This window comes from Ovis aries, chromosome X (genome assembly GCF_016772045.2).
Source record: "Ovis aries strain OAR_USU_Benz2616 breed Rambouillet chromosome X, ARS-UI_Ramb_v3.0, whole genome shotgun sequence".
In the NCBI taxonomy this organism is placed as follows: domain Eukaryota; kingdom Metazoa; phylum Chordata; class Mammalia; order Artiodactyla; family Bovidae; genus Ovis; species Ovis aries.
The window spans coordinates 65,545,616-65,561,580 of NC_056080.1; positions in this window are offsets into that span (position 1 = coordinate 65,545,616).

Here is a 15,965-nt window from a genome sequence, read left to right on the forward strand (position 1 = left end):
GGAAAAGGTCAGTTTTCTTTCCAATTCCAAAGAAAGGCAATGCCAAAGAATGCTCAAACTACTGCACAATTGCACTCATCTCACACGCTAGTAAAGTAATGCTCAAAATTCTCCAAGCCAGACTTTAGAAATACGTGAACCGTGAACTCCCTGATGTTCAAGCTAGTTTCAGAAAAGGCAGAGGAACCAGAGATCAAATTGGCAACATCCGCTGGATCATGGAAAAAGCAAGAGAGTTCCAGAAAAATATCTATTTCTGCTTTATTGACTATGCCAAAGCCTTTGACTATGTGGATCACAATAAACTGTGGAAAATTCTGAGAGAGATGGGAATACCAGACCACCTAACCTGCCTCTTGAGAAATCTGTATGCAGGTCAGGAAGCAACAGTTAGAACTGGACATGGAACAACAGACTGGCTCCAAATAGGAAGAGGAGTACATCAAGGCCGTATATTGTCACCCTGCTTACTTAACTTCTATGGAGAGTACATCATGAGAAACGCTGGGCTGGAAGAAACACAAGCTGGAATCAAGATTGCTGGGAGAAATATCAATAACTTCAGATATGCAGATGACACCACCCTTATGGCAGAAAGTGAAGAGGAGCTAAAAAGCCTCTTGATGAAAGTGAAAGAGGAGAGTGAAAAAGTTGGCTTAAAGCTCAACATTCAGAAAATGAAGATCATGGCATCTGGTCCCATCTCTTCATGGGAAATAGATGGGGAAACAGTGGAAACAGTGTCAGGCTTTATTTTGGGGGGCTCCAAAATCACTGCAGATGGTGACTGCAGCCATGAAATTAAAAGACACTTACTCCTTGGAAGAAAAGTTATGACCAACCTAGACAGTATATTCAAAAACAGAGACATTACTTTGCCGACTAAGGTCCAGCTAGTCAAGGCTATGGTTTTTCCTGTGGTCATGTATGGTTGTGAGAGTTGGACTGTGAAGAAGGCTGAGCACCGAAGAATTGATGCTTTTGAACTGTGGTGTTGGAGAAGATTCTTGAGAGTCCCTTGGACTGCAAGGAGATCTAACCAGTCCATTCTGAAGGAGATCAACCTTGGGATTTCCTTGGAAGGAATGATGCTATAGCTGAAGTTCCAGTACCTCGGACACCTCATGCGAAGAGTTGACTCATTGGAAAAGACTCTGATGCTGGGAGGGATTGGGGGCAGGAGGAGAAGGGGACGACAGAGGATGAGATGGCTGGATGGCATCACGGACTCGATGGACGTGAGTCTGAGTGAACTCTGGGAGATGGTGATGGACAGGGAGGCATGGCGTGCTGCGATTCATGGGGTCGCAAAGAGTCGGACACGACTGAGCGACTGAACTGAACTAAACTGAAAGGTTGCTACAAATGCCCTCAGGGAAATAATGAAATGATTTGGTACATATCACCTAGAACCCAAGAGAAGTGGCAGAGGTCAGGGATGGCCTTTCTGAGGACAGTGACATGTGGTCAGTTCTGCTGGGAAACAGGGGGAAAGCCTGCCCAGCAGGGAGAACTGCAATTCCTCTGGCCTTGTAGCAGAAAAGAGGGGCACTGGAGGGGCAGAAAGGATGCCAGTGTGGCTGGAGCCCAGTGAGAGAGGGGATGGGGGGACCAGAGGACACTGCAGTGGTGGGAAGGAGCCATGATGGAGTTTCGTTTTCACTCAAAGAGCCCTGGGGAGCCAGAGCGAGAACTGAATCAAGGGAGTGCCATGATCTAATTCAGTAATTTCTCTCTGACTGCTCTCTGTGGGAAATACCATAAGTGGGCAGGGCACAAAGCAAAGCAGGGAGACTGATTTGAACCCTCCTGCAGTAGCCCACTTGGGAGATGGCAGTGGCTTGGCCCAGAAAGGCAACATGAATTTAGAGAATAGTGCATGGGTTCTCATGATACTTTGGAAGGAGAACAGACGTCACTTGCTGGTGGATTGAAGGCAGTTGGTGAACAAACTTAAGACATGAATGATTACTATGAGAGTATTTTCTTGCAAGTCTTGGTAATGAAGGTGTTATGTATAGTCGCAGAGAATACAGGGAGTGGATGTGATAGGTTTGGAGAAGGAAGAAAGGCAGTTGGGCATGTGTGTCAAGAGTTCCTATTTGCACTTGTTAAGTGTCTGAGGTTTGGAGAAGTACAGTCTCCATGTAGGCTGCAAAAGCAGAAGAATCAAGACAACAGGACACAGATAGTGTTTAAAGCCACAAGACTGGGAAGAATCACCTCGAGAGGGTACTGTTAGGAGAGGAATGTGCATGGGTATTCACTGAGACACGCCAATATGTGGAAGTTGGGTTGAGGATGACAAGCCCACAGAATAGACTGAGAAGGACAGGACAGTAAATGGGCTGGCACTAAACCTGATTTCTCTCCAAGGCCGTGCATGATCCAGCCTCAATGTCCTCAGTCAGGTCCTGCTTTCAGTGTTCCAGGCTGTATATGCATGGGAGTTGGTTTAAAGCGGGACAATAAGAACTTTGGTTGCTAAGGTTTAGACTTCTCTTCCTGTTCACTGCAAGTTGGGGCAAACTAGGATACAGAGTAAGCACTCATCAGTTGGGGAATGACTGAAAACATTGTGGTATCGCCATTCTATGGATTCTTATGCAATCATTAACAAGCACGAGTTATGTCTATAGGATCTGATTTAGGGGTTCCTTCAAAATATGGAAGAAAGCAAACTGCAGAGAGGGGACAGTATATGGTCCCATTTGTGTGTTGGGGGTTGGGGCACGGGAGGGAAGATAAGAGGTAGTGATTTTACACTTATTTGTATGCTCATTTGAATCTCCACCTGGATATTTCATAGGCATTTCATCCTTCAGTTCAGTTTAGTTCAGTTAAGTTCAGTCGCTCAGTCGTGTCTGAGTCTTTGCGACCCTGTGAATCGCAGCATGCCAGGCCTCCCTGTCCATCACCAACTCCCGGAGTTCACCCCAACTCATGTCCATCGAGTCGGTGATGACATCCAGCCATCTCATCCTCTGTCGTCCCCTTCTCCTCCTGCCCCCAATCCCTCCCAGCATCAGAGTCTTTTCCAATGAGTCAACTCTTCACATGAGGAGTTGGAGTTTCAGCTTTAGCATAAGTCCTTCCAAAGAACACCCAGGACTGATATCCTTTAGAATGGACTGGTTGGATATCGTTGCAGTCCAAGGGACTCTCAAGAGTATTCTCCAACACCACAGTTCAAAAGCATCAGTTCTTCGGCACTCAGCTTTTTTCGCAGTCCAACTCTCACATCCATACATGAACACTGGAAAAACCATAACCTTGACTAGACGGACAAAGTAATGTCTCTGCTTTTGAATATGCTATCTAGGTTGGTCATAACTTTCCTTCCAAGAGTAAGCATCTTTTAATTTCATGGCTGCAATCACCATCTGCAGTGATTTTGGAGCCCCCCCAAAATAAAGTCTGACACTGTTTCCACTGTTTCCCCATCATTTTCCCATGAAGTGATGGGACCAGATGCCAGGCTCTTAGTTCTGAATGTTGAGCTTTAAGCCAACTTTTTCACTCTCCTCTTTCATGTTCATCAAGAGGCTTTTTAGTTCTTCTTCACTTTCTGCCACAAGGGTAGTTTCATCTGCATAGAATTGAAGTTGCTCAGTCATGTCTGACTCTTTGTGACCCCGTGGACTGTAGCCCACCAGGCTCCTCTGTCCATGAGATTCTCCAGGAAAGAATACTGGAGTGGGTTGCCATTTCCTTCTCCAGGGGATCTTCCTGACCCAGGGATCAAACCCGGGTCTCCTGCATTGGAGTCAGACGCTTTAACCTCTGAGCCACCAGGGAAGCCCTTCTGCATATCTGAGGCTATTGATATTTCCCCCAGCAATCTTGATTCCAGCTTGAGTTTCTTCCAGCACAATGTTTCTCATGGTGTACTCTGCATATAAGTTAAACAAGCAGGGTGACAATATGCAGCCTTGATGTACTCCTTTTCCTATTTGGAACCAGTCTCTTGTTCCATGTCCAGTTCTAACTGTTGCTCCCTGCCCTGCATATAGGTTTCTCAAGAGGGAACGTTAAATGGCAAAAATGGAACACCTGAGTTTCCTTTATCTCCTGTCCCCAACTCTCCCTAACTTGGCTTCTCCCACAGAAGCCTTCCCCTTCTTGATGAATAACACCACCATCCACTCAGGTATTGAAGTGAAATAAAAATGGAGAGCACCCTTATTTCTTCTCTCTCCCACACCCACATCTTCCTCTGGTCATTATCTCATCCTTCAGCCATTCTTAACACCTCTACCACCCAAACACCACTTGAACCTCTCCAACTTCACTGGGAGTCCACCATTGTGCCTCTCATGGGGTCCTGCCAAGCCTCCTAACTGGTCCCCCACTTCCACCAAACTTCCTTCTCCATCCAGTAGCCAGACTGATCTTTCTGAAAAAGAAATGGTGCTTTTTGCCTCCCCTATCAAAACCCCAGGGCTGCGCGGCACTGGAGCAGTGAGGAGGTACCTGATGTCCCAGGTCAGTGGCAGTGGCTTTGAGGAGATACCCCACGTTTAAGGTAAGGAGCAGTGGCTGCCCTTTGCTGGAGCAGCCGTGAAGAGATACTCCACGTCCAAGGTAAGAGAAACCCCAGTAAGATGGTAGGCGTGGAGAGAGGACATCAAAAGGCAGACAGACTGAAACCACAATCACAGAAAATTAACCAATCTAATCACATGGACCACAGCCTTGTCTAACTCAGTGAAACTAAGCCATGCCGTGTAGGGCAGCCCCAAAGGGACAGGTATGGTGGAGAGTTCTGACAAAATGTGGTCCACTGGAGAAGGGAATGGCAAAGCACTTCATTGTTCTTGCCTTGAGAACCCCATGAACAGTATGAAAAGGCAAAAAGATAGAACACTGAAAGATGAACTCCCCAGGTTGGTAGGTGCCCAATATGCTACTGGAGATCACTGGAGAAACAACTCCAGAAAGAATGCAGAGATGGAGCCAAAGCAAAAGCAACACCCAGTTGTGGATGGGACTGGTGATAGAAGCAAGATCCAATGCTGTAAAGAGCAATATTGCATAGGAACCTGGAATGTTAGGTCCATGAATCAAGGCAAACTGGAAGTGGTCAAAGAGGAGATGGCAAGAGGAAATGTCAGCATTTTAGGAATCAGTGAACTAAAATGGATTGGAATGGGTGAATTTAACTCAGATGACCATTATATCTACTACTGTGGGCAAGAATCCCTTAGAAGAAATGGAGTAGCCATCATAGTCAACAAAGGAGTCCAAAATGCAGTACTTGGATGCAATCTCAAAAATGACAGAATGATCTCTGTTCATTTCCAAGGCAAGCCATTCAATGTCACGGTAACCCAAGTCTATCCCCTGGCCAGTAAAGCTGAAGAAGCTGAAGTTGAAGGGGTTTATGAAGACCTACAAGACCTTTTAGAACTAACACCCCAAAAGGATGTCCTTTACATTGTAGGGGACTGGAATGCAAAAGTACGAAGTCAAGAAACACCTGGAGTAACATGCAAATTTGGCCTTGAAGTACAGAATGAAGCAGGGCAAAGGCTAATAGAATTTGCCAAGAGAATGTACTGGTCATAGCAAACAGTCTCTTCCAACAACACAAGAGAAGACTCTACACATGGACATCACCAGATGGCCAACACCGCAATCAAATTGATTCTATTCTTTGCAGCCAAAGATGGAGAAGCTCTATACAGCCAGCAAAAACAAGAACGGGAGCTGACTGTGGCACAGGTCATGAACTCCTTATTGCCAAATTCAGAGTTAAAGAAAGTAGGGAAAACCACTAGACCATTCAGGTGTGACCTAAATCAAATCCCTTACAATTATACAGTGGAAGGGAGAGATAGATTTAAGGGACTAGATCTGATAGACAGAGTGCCTGATGGACTATGGACAGAGGTTCGTGACATCGTGCAGGAGACAGGGATCAAGACGATCCCTAAGAAAAAGAAATGCAAAAAAAAACAAAATGGCTGTCTGAAGAGGCCTTACAAATAGTTGTGAAAAGAAGAGAAGCAAAAGCAAAGGAGAAAAGGAAAGATATAAGCCTCGGAATGCAGAGTTCCAAAGAATAGCAAGGAGAGATAAGAAAGCCTTCCTCAGTGATCAGTGCAAAGAAATAGAGGAAATAATAGATTGGGAAAAACTAGAAATATTTTCAAGAAAATTAGAGATACCAAGGGAACATTTCATGCAAAGATGGGCTCAATAAAGGACAGAAATGGTATGGACCTAACAGAAACAGAAGAAGAGGTGGCAAGAATCCACAGAGTTCAGATCAGTTCAGTCGTGCAGTTGTGTCTGACTCTTTGCAACACCATCAACCACAGCACACCAGGCCTCCCTGTCCATCACCAACTCCTGGAGTTTACCCAAACTCATGCCCATTGAGTTGGTGATGCCATCCAACTTTCTCATCCTCTGTCGTCCCCTTCTCCTCCTACCTTCAATCTTTCCCAACATCAGGGTCTTTTCCAATGAGTCAGCTCCTCGCATCAGGTGGCCAAAATATTGGAGTTTCAGCTTCAACATCAGTCCTTCCAATGAACACTGATTCCCTTTAGTATGGATGGGTTGGATCTCCTTACAGTTCAAGGGACTCTCAAGAGTCTTCTCAAAAACCACAATTCAAAAGCATCAATTCTTCAGCTCTCAACTTCCTTTATACTCCAACTCTCACATCCATACATGACTACTGGAAAAATCATACCCTGAACTAAACAGACCTTTGTTGACAAAGTAATGTCTCTGCTTTTTAATATGCTGTCTAAGTTGGTCATAACTTTCTTTCAAGGAGTAAGCGTCTTTTAATTTCATGGCTGCAATCACCATCTTCAGTGATTTTGGAGACCCCCAAAATAAAGTCAGCCACTGTTTCCACAGTTTCCCCATCTATTTGCCATGAAGAGATGGGATGGGATGCCATGATCTTAGTTTTCTAAATGTTGAGCGTTAAGCCAACTTTTTCACTCTCCTCTTTCACTTTAATCAAGAGGTTCTTTAGTTCTTCTTCGCTTTCTGCACACTGAAAAACTGTACAAAAAAGATCTTCATGACCCAGATATTCATGATTGTGTGATCACTCTCCTAGAGCCAGACATCCTCAAATGTGAATTCAAGTGGGCCTTAGGAAGCATCACTATGAACAAAGCTAGTGGAGGTGATGGAATTCCAGTTGAGCTATAACAAATGCTAAAAGATGATGTTGTGAAAGTGCTGCATTCGATTTGCCAGCAGATTTGGAAAACTCAGCAGTGGCCACAGGACTGGAAAAGGTCAGTTTTCATTCCAATCCCAAAGAAAGGCAATGCCAAAGAATCCTCAAACTACTTCACAATTGCACTCATCTCACAAGCTAGTAAGGTAATGCTCAAAACGCTCCAAGCCAGACTTCAGCAGTATGTGACCTGTGACCTTTCAGATGTTCACGCTGGTTTTAAAAAAGGCATAGGAACCAAAAATGAAATTGCCAACATCCACTGGATCATGGAAAAAGCAAGAGAGTTCCAGAAAAACATCTATTTCTGCTTTATTGACTATGCCAAAGCCTTTGACTGTGTGGATCACAATAAACTGGAAAATTCTGAAAGAGATGAGAACACCAGACCCTCTGACCTGCCTGTTGAGAAATCTGTATGCAGCTCAGGACGCAACACAGTTAGAACTGGACATGGAGCAACAGACTGTTTCCAAATAGGAAAAGGAGTACATCAAAGCTGTATATTGTCGCCGTGCTTATTTAACTTCTATGCAGAGTACATCATGAGAAACGCTGGGCTGGAAGAAGCACAAGCTGGATCAAGATTGCCGGGAGAAATATCAATAACCTCAGATAAGCAGATGACATCACCCTTATGTCAGAAAGTGAAGAAGAACTAAAGGGTCTCTTGATGAAAGTGAAAGAGGAGAGTGAAAAGGTTGGCTTAGAGCTCAACTAAGATCATGGCATACGATGCCATCACTTCATGGCAAATAGATGGGGAATCAGGGGAAACAGTGGCTGACTTTATTTTTCTGGGCTTCAACATCAGTGCAGATGGTGACTGCAGCCATGAAATTAAAAGACTCTTACTCCTTGGAAGAAAAGTTCTGACCGACCTACAGCATATTAAAAAGCAGAGACATTATTTTGTCAACAGAGTTCCATCTATCAAGGCTATGGCTTTTCCAGAAGTCATGTATGGATGTCAGAGTTCGACTATAAAGAAAGCTGAGTGCTGAAGAATTGATGATTTTAACTGTGGTGTTGGAGAAGACTCTTGAGAGTCTTGGACTGCAAGGAGATACAACCTGTCCATCCTAAAGGTGATCAGTCCTGGGTGTTCATTGGAAGCACTGATGTTGAAGCTGAAACTCCAATACTTTGGCCACCTGATGGGAAGAGCTGACTCATTGGAAAAGACCCTGGTGCTGGGAAAGATTGACTGCAGGAGGAGAAGTTGACGACTGATGATGAGATGGTTGGATGGCATCACTGACTCAATGCACATGAGTTTGAGTAGACTCTGGAAGTTGGTGATGGACAGGGAGGCCTGGTGTGCTGTGCTCCATGGGATTGCAAAGAGTCGGACACGACTGAGTGACTGAACTGAACTGAACTGAACAAAACCCCAGAAGTGTTTCCTGTGTCACTGGGACTAAAATGCAAACTCCTCAACATGACTCAAACATAATGAGCTGCATGACCTGGTCCTTGCCAACCTCCCCATTCTCACTCACCTTTCCCTATCCTGGTCGTTGTGGGCCTTCTTAGAATACTGACTACTCCACTATTCTAAGCCCCCATCCTTCACGAGGGCTTCCACCTACCCCAAGCTGTCTTTCTCCAGCCTTTTAAAATCACTAACAGGTTTTCAAACAAATACCAAAGATAAGACATTTGTCCTATTTTTTCTTTTGGCTGTTTAGATTTTAAGGGTAATCAAAATACAAAATATGGCTTTGCAGCCCCCCTTCCCCCACCAAACCCCATTCTCCTTGCCACCCCTCATAGGGCACATACCTACGTCACTTCTGGGTGTGAATGAAGGCAGGAAATAGGCAAATCCTCAGTTTCTCCTCTAATTTCTTTTTCTCTCTCTGTCTCTTTCCCCTTACTCCTTTCATGATGTTGAGAATTTCTCTGACCTTTTGCGATTTGTCTCTCAGAAACAGACAGGGTCCACAAAAGGGAACATGATTGGTGATATTTGGGCTCAGGATGGTCATGAGAAATGAAGAATCCTATACTCCTAGCAGTCCTTGTATGTTCCTGAATTCCTGGTCCTAAATTCTTCAAAGAACGTGGTCCTTGGAGTCAAATGGACTCTCTTGTAGACAGAGTTCCAGAGCAAAACACATAACCACTCTCAGCCTCAGTGTGTGCTTTGACTTTGAATTTCAGAAACCCTAATTAAGGTTCTTGGGAATGTTTTTTAATAACAAGCTGTTTTGCCCAAGTTTACTTAGGAACCAACAATGAAGGGCTGACTGATGGTTTTTACATAGAATTTCAGATACTTTTCTCTCTGGGAACCAATTCTCCTTCCAGTGTATGCTTAAAACTTTCATGCCCTTCTTTGTCATGATCTTAGGCAGTTTGCAGGCATGATCCTATAAACAGTATACCTGTAGGTACACTCCCAGTCCATGCCTTACGAGCTGTGCTTACCTTGGCCAACTTGCTTTCCCTTTTTTGTTTGTTTCTTTAGCTTTGGAGTCCTCATCTGTACAAAAGGATGGATATTTGTAAGGGAGAAAAGACGTGATAATGTTTGGAAAATGTTTTTCAGGGTGCTTGGCATGCATTTAATGCCCAACACAAGGGACTCCTTACTAATGTCAGTTCCCTGTGTCCTGAGGAGATCCTTGTTCGGCTGGTTTTTGAAGGCCCAGTGTCTCCTTTCTGGTGCCCAAAGAAGCTTGGCACTTTCTCCCTAGCCAGGAACCTGATCCCCTGGGTTACATCCCAGGTTGTGGCTGGACTTTACTCCAGGCAAGTGCCTGATTCTCTGGCCTGAACTCACCTAACTTACACTCTCATTCAGGTTTTCCTTCATTCCCTGAACTTAGGACCTTTTTATGATCCATGTATTTATTTTCCTTGAGGTCCAAGGACTTTGCAAGTCAACACATGAAAGAATGCCATTTTCTGTACTCAAGAAAACCACCCAGTAGATTTGATAATACTATCTCATAGAATGGGGTGTTGAGTCAGGAGCTGAATTTTCTTTCAACTGCTACTGAGCCCTTTGAGCACCCTTTTGGGGACCATTTCATAGATATATTACTATAAGGCAATATGTTCCTTCAGCTTCCTTCCTGTAGGGTGCTGAATGCATTTTGATGTCTTTAGGATGTGTCTCTTGAACCTTACTACCAACATTGTGCTAAGACACAGTCATGGGTTATTGGCATCTGAATGGCCGATCTTCATTACCATGAGTTGCTGAGCAAGTTAAGTTTTCACTGTGCATAATATATGCAAGATAAAATCTCCTTTCGTATGGTAAAGCCTTGATAAAGTCATGCCAATTAGCTTTGGAGTCTCCTCCCAGACACATCGTCTTTTAGAAACCATGCTTAAAAATAAAAATTGCTCTTACTGAAAGGAAGTCATGCACATGGGTAAATAAAGTAGTGATGATCAGAAAGTACAAAGGAGCTTGTGATAAAAAGGGAAGGTCTGCAACTCCATCACTTCCCACTCCCCAGTTGTGCTTCTCCTGGTAGCTCACTTTAACAGTCCCTGCTTGCACTGCTTTGGCAGTTGCTGTGTTATATGCAGATAAAGTGCTCAGTCTGCGATTTCAATAATTCATCAGCTACAGACATCACCAAGTGACCACGTTCTTCTTACAGAAGAGAATTTAACTCGTTCACAAGTGTCTTCAGTGTGCCCTCGCTTTCGGATTTTATATTTTCTTTAGATTTTTAGTTCCTTGACTGGAGACTCTAGTAGCTTCAAATAATGTACTTAACCCTCAGTTTCTTCTCAGCCACTTTAGCTTTTCTTTTTCTTATTACCACGTCTATCCTTCCCTTCCTTCAACCTCTCTTCCTCATTTCTACATCCCACTCTAGCCAGATTTATAATTATTTACATCAACTTTTGGAAACCTAAAAAAACATGCTCTGCTTTGAAAAGCGATACAAGTCTTTTACCTTTTAATGAATCTCTAATAATTTTGATCATATGTCCACAGTTCTTCACTGAGCGTAGGCTAGACCAGAGAAGGAGATTAATCCTGGTGTCAAGTCCAAATGCTCTTTTTGTCTTTATATCACTAATTTCTGAAAGTTCTGTCACATTTGAATTTGACTTGTGTTTGATCTATGCATCAAACTCTCTTCTCTCTCTCTCTCTCTCTCTCTCTCACACACACACACACACACACACACACACACACACACACACACTGAAATGGTTGCTGGGCAATTGATCATTAAACCATTTAATCTTGTGATAATTTATAAAATGGCTGTTCTTAGAACCTCTATTTTACACCTAGGAAAAGTTTCGTAACAAGGACTTAAATATCAGGCAAGGTTTCATATAGTATAAGTGGCAGAGCCTGGAATTGATGCAAAGAAAGGCAGTCTTATTCCAGGATTGGTCCCGGTGACCAATATGTTATTCTACAACATGTGTCTCTCTTTCAGTTTACCAGAATCTATAACTATTGCCAAATCAATCCGTGCTGTTAAGACAGGTGCAACAGCTCACAAATATATGAATAATGGTTTACAATCACCTTACTTTCAAAACCCTTATCAATCCCTGACATCGCAGGTTACAGAGACAAAATTATCTCTTTGATTTTATTTACACTTTCCTCAAGTTCATACAAATCTATAAAAACCGACTGACATTTCCCATTGTTTTATTTTGTAAAAAATGGTTACAATTTTCTGTGACTTTCTACATTCACAGAACAGGTTAACACATGTAGATTAAATTAATTCTGTTTTATTAAAATCTGCTCTAGGGAACAAACTGGAATTTATGCAACAATGCCCTGATTGTTTCAGATGTTTTGTTTTTAATTTTTGCAGAAAAGTCATTCTTAACTTTGCTCTCCTTTCTGTAACGTGTCTTTTTATTCTCAGCCTGCTTCTAAGTATTTCAGCTTATTTTTGTTTTCAAAATGAATTAAGTAATGGTGAGCCTTCAGTTCAGTTGAGTTGCTCAGTCGTGTCCGACTCTTTGTGACCCCATGAATCGCAGCACGCCAGGCCTCCCTGTCCATCACCATCTCCCGGAGTTCACTCAGACTCACGTCCATCGAGTCCGTGATGCCATCCAGCCATCTCATTCTCTGTCATCCCCTTCTGCCTCTGCCCCTAATCCCTCTCAGCATCAGAGTCTTTTCCAATGAGTCAACTCTTCCCATGAGGTGGCCAAAGTACTGGAGCTTTAGCATCATTCCTTCCAAGGAAATCCCAGGGCTGATCTCCTTCAGAATGGACTGGTTGGATCTCCTGGCAGTCCAAGGGACTCTCAAGAGTCTTCTCCAACACCACAGTTCAAAAGCATCAATTCTTCAGTGCTCAGCCTTCTTCACAGACCAACTCTCACATCCATACATGACCACAGGAAAAACCATAGCCTTGACTAGACGGACCTTAGTTGTCAAAGTAGTGTCTCTGCTTTTGAATACACTATCTAGGTTGGTCATAACTTTTCTTCCAAGGAGTAAGTGTCTTTTAATTTCATGGCTGCAGTCACCATCTGCAGTGATTTTGGAGCCCAAAAAGATAAAGTCTGACACTGTTTCCACTGTTTTTCCCCATCTATTTCCCATGGTGAGCCTTAGTGAGCCTTTTATTGTTTTCTGCTTGGAATTCATAGACCTTCTTGGAGCTGTGAATTAATAGTTTTGCCTCATATTTGGAGCATTTTCTACTATTAAATGCTCAGATATTTTTCTGTCCCTTCCTCACTTCCTCCTTTTTCTTCAGTGATGACAATCCCATGTAGGTTTGGTGACTTGATATTGTCCCACAGGTCAATGAGGCACTTTTGGTTCATCTCATTTTTAAAAAGCTTTATTGAGGTATAACTCACATACAACAAAATGCACATTTAAAGTGTACAACTTGATATGTTCTGACACATGACCCATGAAATCATCTCCACAGTTAAGAAACATTTCTTCATGCCCCTTGCAACCCCTTCCCCCAGTTCTCCCTGACACTTCCCTCCCAATCACTAGGAACAAACACTATTAGATTGCTTTGCATTTTCTAGAATTGCACATGATTTATTGTCACACACACACGCATGCATGCACATGCATGATGATATGATCTTTTCTTGATCTGACTTCTTTCAGTCAGAGTAATTATTTTGAGATTCATCCATGCATCAGTAGTTCATTACAATTTATTGCAAACCAGTATTCCATTCTATGATGTACAGTCATTTCTTTGTGCCTTCACCTACCACCAGACATTTGGGATGTTTCTAATTTTTAATTATTACAAATAAAGCTGCCATGAACATTCATGTACAAGTTTTGTGTGGCTTGGGTAAATACCTAGGAGTGGAAAGGCTGAACAGTATGGTAGGTGTGTATTCAATTTTACGATGAACTACAAAAATAGTTTTTCAATGTGGTTGTGCATTTTACATTTCCATCAGTGGTATGTGATGGTTCCAGTTCCTTCAAATCCTAGCTCACACTAGCTATGGAGAGTCGTTTTAAATTTTAGCTATTCTAATAGTTGCGTGGGCTTCCCTGATGGCTCAGAGAGCAAAGAATCTGCCTGCAATGAGGGAGACCTGGGTTCAACCCCTGGGTTGGGACGATCCCCTGGAGGAAGGCATGACAACCCACTAAAGTATTCTTGCCTGGAGAATCCCCATGGACAGAAGAGCCTGGCGGGCTACAGTCCATGGGGTTGCAAAGAGTCTGACACAACTGAGTGACCGAGCACATTCTAACAGTTGCGTAGTGCTATCAAATTGTGGTTGTTAGTTGTATTTCTCTAATGATCAGGGATGTTGAACATGTCTTCATGTGCTTATTTCCCATCCACGTATGAACAGTGAGTATCTGCTCTAGTCTTTTGTCCACTTTTAACTCAGTTGTTTGTGTTCTTAATATTGGGGTTTGAAAGCTCTCTCTCTATATTCTGGATAACTGCCCTTGATCAGATTTATTGATGTTGTTTCTGAGAAAATTTGGCCAAACACAAGGTCACAACAGATTTTCTTCTAGATTTTTCTTAGGCTTACTTTTAGGCCTGTCATCTATTTTGAGTCAATTTTTGCTGATATGTAGTGAGAGGTACTAAGGCCCACATTCAATGGATAGGAATATCCAATTGTGCTAGCACCACCTTTGAAAAGACTGTCCTTTCTATCTATGAATTACCTCTCTACGTCGAAAATTAGTTCTACTTATGTGGTTGGGTTTATTTGTGAGTTATCTATTCTGTTCCAATGGTCCACTTGTCTATCTTGATGCTAGTATCACAGTGTCTTGATGCCTGTTGCTTTACAGTAAGTCTTGAGGTAGTGTTGATGCTCCAAATTTGTTCATCTTTCTTAAGGTTACCTTTGCTGGTCCTGGTCCTTTGTAATCCCATGTGGAGTTTAAAATATTCTTGTCAACGTCTACCCCCAAAAATCCCTTCTGGAATTTTCAGTGAGCTTGAGTTGATTCTACAGGTTGATTTGGGAAGAACTGACATGGTAACTTTATTGCACCTTCTGACCAATGAGCGTGGAATATCTCTCTGTTTATTTAAGTCTTTGATTTCTCTCAACAGTAGTTTTGGGATATGTAGCTTGAAAGTATTATCCCTAAGTACTTCACATTTTCTGATGCGGTTTTACATTTATTTTAATTTCTTACTGCCTGGTACGAGTATATAAAGATACAATTGAGTTTCCTCTACTGATACTGTATTATATCCTACCTTTTTCTGTGCATTTCTTAAGATTTTCTGTATATAAGATAGAATGTCATTCAGAGTACCATTATTCTCTGTCTTGCATTTCATTATGAGTATACTGTCTTACTCTGTATAATCGGCTCCAGTTTCATCCATCTCATCAGAACTGATTCAAATGAATTCTTTTAACTGCTGAGTAATACTCCATTGTGTATATGTACCAAAGCTTTCTTATCCATTCATCTGCTGATGGACATCTCCATATTATAAAACCTGGATGAACATTGCCTCTTTCATTCCTCATTAGTTCTATCAATTTTTGGAATCTCCTAGATAAAACCAACAGTCCAGCATTTTAAGACTGGAGTGATGTTGAGCATCTTTCAAGATTTTGTATGGAAATACAAAAACCTCGAATAGCCAAAGCAATCTTGAGAAAGAAGAATGGAACGGGAGGAATCAACTTGCCTGACTTCAGGCTCTACTACAAAGCCACAGTCATCAAGACAGTATGGTACTGGCACAAAGACAGACATATAGATCAATGGAACAAAATAGAAAGCCCAGAGATAAATCCACACACATATGGACACCTTATCTTTGACAAAGGAGGCAAGAATATACAATGGAGTAAGACAATCTCTCTGTGGTCAACCACTGGAAAACTTCACTTTTCCAGGATTAAAGATCTAAATGTAAGATCAGAAACTGTAAAACTCCTAGAGGAGAACATAGGCAAAACACTCTCAGACATAAATCACAGCAGGATCCTCTATGATCCACCTCCCAGAATGCTGGAAATAAAAGCAAAAATAAACAAATGGGATCTAATTAAAATTAAAAGCTTCTGCACAACAAAGGAAAATATAAGCAAGGTGATTCTGAACCAACTGGGTCAACTCCAGAAAAATAAACGACCCATGACATCTTCAAAGAGAGGTTGTCTTACCTATTTGTTTCCTACCTGGGTGCCTTTTATTCCTCTTTTCATCTTTTTGCCCTAGATAAACCCTCCATAAATGTGGTGAGTGTGGACATCAGTGCCTTGATCTCAGCACATTGGGGAGGAGGAAATCATTCAGTGTGTCACC